A 7,946-nucleotide genomic window follows, 5' to 3' on the forward strand; every position below is an offset into this window, starting at 1 on the left:
GGCACAGAAGACACTAGGTGTGTTCCTTTTGGGTCAGGATTTTGGGCAGAAGTACTTGTTTCTTCTGCGCGCTTAGCATTCTCTGCACTTCTCAGAGTCTAGCACTCTCCTTCACAGTATTTGGGTACAATTATTGATTTTCTTTTAGATCCAGCTTGTGATATTTTGATTCTTTGTTTGTTTGTTTATAAATGAATGATTTCAGTCACAGATTTGATTATTACTTCTTTGTCGTTTTTGTTGCTTTTGTTTGCTTGTTTGTATGTTTTTGCTACTTTCTTTTGTTTTGTTCTGTTTCGTTGTTTTCCCTAGAGATTTTAGGTTTTCTTTAAACTTGTAGAATGAAAACTCAACATTTTCTCTAGAAAGGCAGATAATGTTAAGTATGTATCTTTCTCTTAGCCCAATTTTCATTTTGTTACACAAGTTTAGTTATGTTCAACCCTCATTTTTTTGAAAGCTAGTATTACTTGGATTTTAAATATTCTTTCTTTTAGACCGTTTTACAGTTTTTAATAATATTTAGTCTTTTTCTTGCTCTCCACCTTTATTCCATGGTGTGCTAAGAAGCTGCATGTTCTATATCATTTTTTAAAAAATCTGTTATAGCTTAGTCATTTGACTGATTATATTGTCATTTTTGAAGAAGGTTCCATGAGGTGGTTGATGAAAATTTATATGCTTTTGTGTTTCAGTGAAATGTTTTATAGGTCTTTTTGTCCATTTGCTTTATACCTTCAGGTTCTTTCATTATATACCGGTTTAGATTCATCTTGAAATTCTGTCAATCGGTGAAGTCCTGTGTTCCTGTATGCCTCAATTAATATGTGGTGTTCAATCAGTGATTTAAGCTTTAATGATGTTTCTTTTCTGAATGAGGTTTTAATTTCATTTTGTAACAATATATCTTGAGGAACGAGAAAATCACTTGATGCATTTTTTCCTGTGATGTGTATAAGTTTTCTTCTCCCATCCTTGGTTTCTTATAGATGCAAATTTATATTATTACATATTGAAGTGGTTATGGAAGTGTTTTTCTAGAGTCCATCTCAGAAAATATTTCTCAGCCCTTTATTCCATGGTTGTATCTATCTGTACTGCTGAGTTCTCTTTATTGTAAACAGCAGAATTATGAATCCTGTTTATATATCCATTCTATTAAACATAGGCTTTTATTGGTGAATTGATTTTATAGATATTATTAGATATTAATGAACATCCACTCATTTTCTTTCATTATTATGTTAGTGGAGTTGCGTACGTGTGTCTGAGTGTGTGTGTGTGTGTGTGTGTGTGTGTGTGTGTGTGTTTCTTCTTTCTTTTGGGCTGGTGCAAAATTATTAAATTTTTCATGGGTACAGTAAACATTTTGTGTTAGAATTTTCTATCTAGAATTCCCCATTGGACTGAATTTGTGAAAATGTACTTTTTAATATGTTTTTATTGTGGAATATCTTAATATCTCAATCTAGGTTGACCGAAATTTTGCTGCATATATTAGTCTTACCAGACTTCCATGTCTTGCTAATGTCTTTCAGCGCTTCTAGCTTTTAGAAACTCAGTTAGGAATTAAAGTTCAAGTGTAATAATCTTCAATAATCTTCAATAATAGCTGACTTTATATTTTCTGTTGCCAGTTTTAATATTTTTATTTCTTTTGGTGTTCTAATTAATCTGTTGTAATAATAATATTAAAAATTCAAGACTAAGGCATCTTCCCAGCCTTGGAACTTTTATGTTAGCTGACAAAATCACATGCACCATTATCCTTTAATACAGGCCATACATGGTACAATAGCAGACCAACTGTATACCTGCTATGCTGTTCAAATATACCTTTCTATAAAATCTCCAGTTATGTATTTCTAGCTTCTATGTCCCATTCTTTCATCTCTTAAGTAAACTGAGCAATTCTCTGTGATATGACCTCATGGCCGTTAGTACATGGTGGCTCTTTATCTTCTTCCTAAATGCTCTCTCCTTCCTTTAGACTTCTTTTTGCTCCTCTCTTGTTATGGTCCTCTCATCTAAAGCACATAATACCTGAACACTACATGTGTGAATTCTTCCTATTTCCTTGCTACTTGTATCATGATTAAGTAGATAAATTTAATATTGGGGCAGGGTCTATTTCAGGGACTAAATGCAGACTCTAGGTTCTGTAACACAGCATTTTTCATTACTATGGACAATAAAAGATAAAACCTCAACATTATGCAACAGGGTAATTTTCTTTTCAAGTACAATGTAGTTTGTATTTTGCACAATTGTATGTTTATAGTCATTTTTATGATTTTGTGCAATATGTTTTCTGCTGAACAACTCCTCCTCTTTCTATAATTCTAAGGTTTTATTTATCTTATATTTCCCCCAGTTGTTTTGTTTCATGAATGTTTTAGATTTTGCAGTTACATCCTCGGGGATATATATATATATATATATATATATATATATATATATATATCCTTTATACATACTATCCTTGATATTCTTTCTTATATTCTTTCTTTTTATTGGTGATTCCTTTATATCTCTATTAGTTCAGTTCCCTTTCTCAATACAACTCTAAATATTATTTTATTTCTTTTTATTTGTTTTAATTTTTCCCCTTGTGCCTGTGTTATCTTATTGGATACATTTGCCATGCCCACTTTTTTCTCTATAAAAGGTGTGATTCTAAAAGGTGTACTTCTTTTAAATTTCTAGATTAAGAGATACCCAATTCTATTATGAAATCTTGTTTTACAGAACTGTAAATTTTCTTCTGACTTTGACCTGCATTTTTTTTGATATTTTGCATGCTTATTTTTACCTAATTCTAGAAAATGTTTTTAATTTGTCCCCTGATCCAGTGATCAAGTAGTGAGGCGTGTTAAAATTTTCTGAATTTATAAACTTCAATTTGTTTTAGTAGATTTTGGAAAACCAAATTTAAATTCAATAAGAAACAAGGGGTTATTTCAATTCTTTATATTTGATAATGGTTGATATGTGAAAGGATATATATATATATATATATATATATATATATATATATATATGTATAATTTTGGACATGTTTCCATGTGTTTCTAAAAATGAATAGTCATTTCTGGTAAGATTAAAAGGGCAGATCCTTATGCTCCTAGTGTATTGTAAGGGTAATGGAGCAAGCAATTTGACCTGGGCGTTTTTATTTTTTATTTTTTGTTTTTGTTTTTTTGTAGTTAGTTTGTTTCGCCGGAGCAGGGGTAGACAGGTCTATTTTACACTGACAGAACTATATCTACACAAGTGAACTCTATGGTGAGCCAAGAGCATGCCCAATGCAGCTGGTGATGTCTGAGTAGACAGATAAAGACTGTACATTTGTTCTTGCTCTAAAGCTTTATTTCATTTATACATTTATTTTCCTATTTATTTACTTATTTATTTTTGAGATAACAAATCGTGGAAAGGTTGAGATTCTCTGGACTTGATGAAGGTGACCTTTTTTGAAACACACAACAATGGGAATGTGGAAACTAATTTATCCTAGTAAAGAAACAAGATAGGATTTGTATTGGATGAATGGTATCAACAACCCACCCAGAAAGTTTTTATCCAAAAGTGTTCATGTTTACTAGAATACAAAAGCAACATAAGAAGAATGTAGAAGCGGTTGACAAATAATGTGAAAAACATGGGATTCATCTCACTGGTAGAAATCAAATCCCAGGTACTCTTTTTTCATTATAGTGTATCTAATGGTATGGAAGTATAAAAGCCTGCAGATCCAGAAACATACACTCAATGATACTCATCTGAGGTCTACCACACAGAAGCATCAAAGCTTAAACACTGAAGTACACACTGCAAATGGAACAAACAGGGACCAAAACCGTTTAAATGAATAAAAACCCTGAAAAGAACATAGTAACCTAAACCTAGGAAGATACCACACTTCAAAAATATCTCTATATCTACCAGCACCTCTAAATATTCTAATTGAATTGAAGCACAAAAAAATCTTATAAAAATTATAATGGCCTTTAGAGAGGAAATGAGTAAGTACATAAACATATTTAGTAGTATGCAATTAAATATATGAAATATATAAATAAACTGAACATGACTTGAAAAAAGGAAAAAGAACCAATGAAGAAAATACATCCTGTGGGACTCACAAAGCTGGTAACTGAGAGAAGAGATTTGTAAAAACTGATGTAAGGAATAGAAAAAAAATTAAGGAGATGGCAACAGAAATATCACATAAAGAAGATAAAAATCAAACAAAATGATACATTACTCAAAGAATATGGTAATGCAAAAATTCCTGGCAAAATCATACAGGATATCTTGAATATTATGAAAATCAGCTAAGCCTAAGAATAATAGGCATAGACGTTGAAGAATCTCAGCTCCAAATCCTTGAAAATATTTTCAACAAAATTCATTAACAGAACATTTTTAAATTAAAGAAAGGAAATATATAAAAACACAAGAAGTTGACTGAATATCATTACTACTGGATGTTAGAGAAAATCAAATATGCAAAACACAACATCGACAGAACAAATCAAGAATATTAAAGTAGCAAAAATAATTGACAAAAAAAAAAAAAAACCACACACACATGGATGAAAAACCAATTAGAATTATATTTGATTTCTCAATAGAGAATACCAAAGCTACAACTTCCAGGACACATTGCTTACATCTTGCAAAAAAATAGTACAGATTATGAACAAAACTACTACTATATCCAGGAAAATTCTCAATTACAATAGACTAAGAAACAAGACATTTCAAGACAATTCAAGTTCAATCTATTCCTATCCACAAGTCTGTCTATACATAAATACTACAAGAAAAAACATCAACCCTAGGAGAATACCTACATTCAAGAAAATACAGGAAATAAGTAATACAATATTAATAAATGCATACTAAGGACATATTTGAACACACACACACACACACACATACACACACACACACACACACACGCACACACACACACTGATAGACATAAACACACCACCAACATCAAGGGAACTGGAAATAACATTGACTTCTCATTAATCTCTTAATTTCTCAATAAAAAGGAACAACCAATCATAACTGATTTAAATAGTGACAATGATTCTAAAACTACATAAATGCACAAAACCCTAACATTATATACCAATTTTACCTTTGGTATATAGAATTTATGAAATAAATGTATAGAACTATCTTTTCCCCCTAATATTTTTAAAAAGAATTCAATAAAATTCAGTATGACTCAATAAAATGATGTACAGCTTGAGTACAAAGATGTATCCAAATATTCCAAGATTAGATGCCAATATGAACAAGATCTCTACAGTACACATGACATTCACCTTTGGTGCTGTAGTATGCACTACATGCATACTACATGGATACACTGAAGAATACTAGCATACTGCATGACAAGAACGTTCCTTAATTGAATTCTTCAAGCAGATTATTTACTACGAAATGGTTATTCAAGCTTCCTGAGCCCAGGTTAGCCAAGTTTTCCAATACAAATAATACAGCCTTTGTTCTACAAAATGATAATGGGGTAATGCTCAAAGTATGTATCAAAATTAGCAAACGGAGGACTATTTGCTACTAGCCATATAGCACAGAATTTATTGGATGAGAGAGAATATGGAAATCTTGTTTTATCTTTTCGGTTTCATTTTGTTGTTGTTGTTTCTTATTAGTTTGTTTTTCCATTTGTTGATTTTTTTGTTCAATTAGTTTTTTGTTTGTTTTTGTTTCCTTTTGATTGTAATTCTTTTGAAATTTGGCCTGTTCTGTGTCCATGTTTTACTTTTTGTAAACTATAGAATTTAGATTGGAGTGTGGTAGTGAATGCACATTCTAACTGAATCCTATACCATGTAAACCCATCTTTCCCTGAGCTGTGTGACGCTGTCCCCTGCTACTGATGACACAATTAGATTTCTGAGGTTTTCCAAATTTCTTATGTATCATTTGTGTAAATATGCATTTTAAGTTAGAAATATTCTATGTATTTTATTATTTTTATATGTGATTATTATATATACAACATATTTTGTGTATATTTACAATTATTTTATTTTGCTCACATCATCAGATTCTTAAACTGTCCTATGTAAATATGTATATATTTTTAGTTTTTCCTATATTAAATTCTATTAGAATATTGTTTCAACACCAGTATTTTATTATTGTATTTCAGTATTTCATTTTGCATAAATAGTAAACATTTTGTTTTATGATGGAATATGTATTTTCATATTGGTATGTTTCTGAAAAGAAGAACATTAATGTGTTTGGGTTACATGATGCAAGTTTCTAGTTCTGGCATTCTTGCCAATCTGAAATGTCAATAGATCTTTAATCTAGAAGAATTGATAAAATAGTGTAGATATGAATTCTGAGGAGTATCTCCCACAACGTTTGGCAATTGTTAAATATGTATTTTTTATTGAACAAAAGACAAACAGTAGAGAAAGATAATATGGAGCAGACAGGATAGTGAGAAGTTTGAATAAGTAGGGAGTGTCTCAGGAATTGGCTGAAGAATTGAACATGAAACAGCACAAAAAGGTATAAGCTTGAAAGAGAGAGGAAAAAGTTGTTATTTTACTTGGAATAGTTTCCCTGGACAAACACATGAGGGGGATTATGAGCAAGAGTCTTTCTAGAGCCTTTACTACATTAGTGTTTGGAACTAGATAGAGTCATGTGAAATATTATACTAATTAAAAATTATTAAACATGAAGAGTATCCCTAGGCACACTTGGCAGAAATCCAGGAAAAAGAGAGAAAGGAAGGCCACTGAGAGGTGAAAAAAAGGGGAACAAAAATGGGCCTGAGAGAAATGCAGGCAATTACATACCCAAGCAACCAAGAAAATAATTGTGCAGCATATTACATAGGAAGAAAGACAGCATAAGTAATTGAAAGTATAACTAAGAAATTAGCGCAACCATATCACTGGAAAGATAGAAATTGCAATGGGTTAGCAAAATATGCTAAATGGACAGATCATTAATTCATACTCAGGACAGATATTAATGCAATGGAAAATCGGAAGGAATTTCAGTTATCTACATAGTAAGAAATAGGACTGCAGGTAAATCTTTGTTACCTAATACTTCGGATACAGTTGCCTTCTTAATAACAATAGAACTGCCTTAAGTTGGAGGTCAAACTTTGCTAGCTGATACCAGGGCAGCTATCAATGAAATTCCGTCGCCCAAGTTATGACAAGAAGGAAGATACTATTGTTGAATATAAGCCTATATGATAATAATGTGTAAAGATATCTGAATATTCTTTCCCAGAAGGCATGAACATGTATAAGTATATGAATATATTTATGTGTATATGCACATGTATTTATGCAAAAAATTGAGTACATGGTGATGTTCATTTTCTTCAATGAATTTGAGTACAGTCAGTTCATGAAGATATTCTCAGATCAATTCTCAGTGACATGTTGGAGATTATCACAATGTACAATTGTTATCAAGCCCTCAGGTTTGCATGCAAACAGAGCATTCACTCATAAATGAAAAATTCCCATTCAATTATATATTATTGAGTCTATATACATAGTTTTTTGTTTTCCCCTTTTGGCTCTTATTATGACTATATTTTAGGTAAATAACTTTTCTCTTTTTCTTTTTTACCTTTATTTTTGCATATTTCATGTATTTAAATTTCAAATGTTATCAGTTTACATGTTTCCTCACATAAGCATGCCTAATGCATTCACACGGACCCTAATTCTTTCAGGGTGCTTACTCAATCAACTACCCTTTCCTTAAGTCACTATCCTGGCATTCCTCTACTCCGGGCTTCAAGCGTTTCCTGCACGAAGGGTCTCTCCTCCAATTGATGCCAGACAAGATCATACTCTGACACATAAGCTACTCTAGCCACGGGTCCTTCCATGTGTACTCTTTGCTAGGTGGTTTAG

Source organism: Rattus norvegicus, chromosome Y (assembly GCF_021556685.1).
Source record: "Rattus norvegicus strain SHRSP/BbbUtx chromosome Y, alternate assembly SHRSP_T2T, whole genome shotgun sequence".
NCBI classification, from domain to species: Eukaryota; Metazoa; Chordata; class Mammalia; order Rodentia; family Muridae; genus Rattus; species Rattus norvegicus.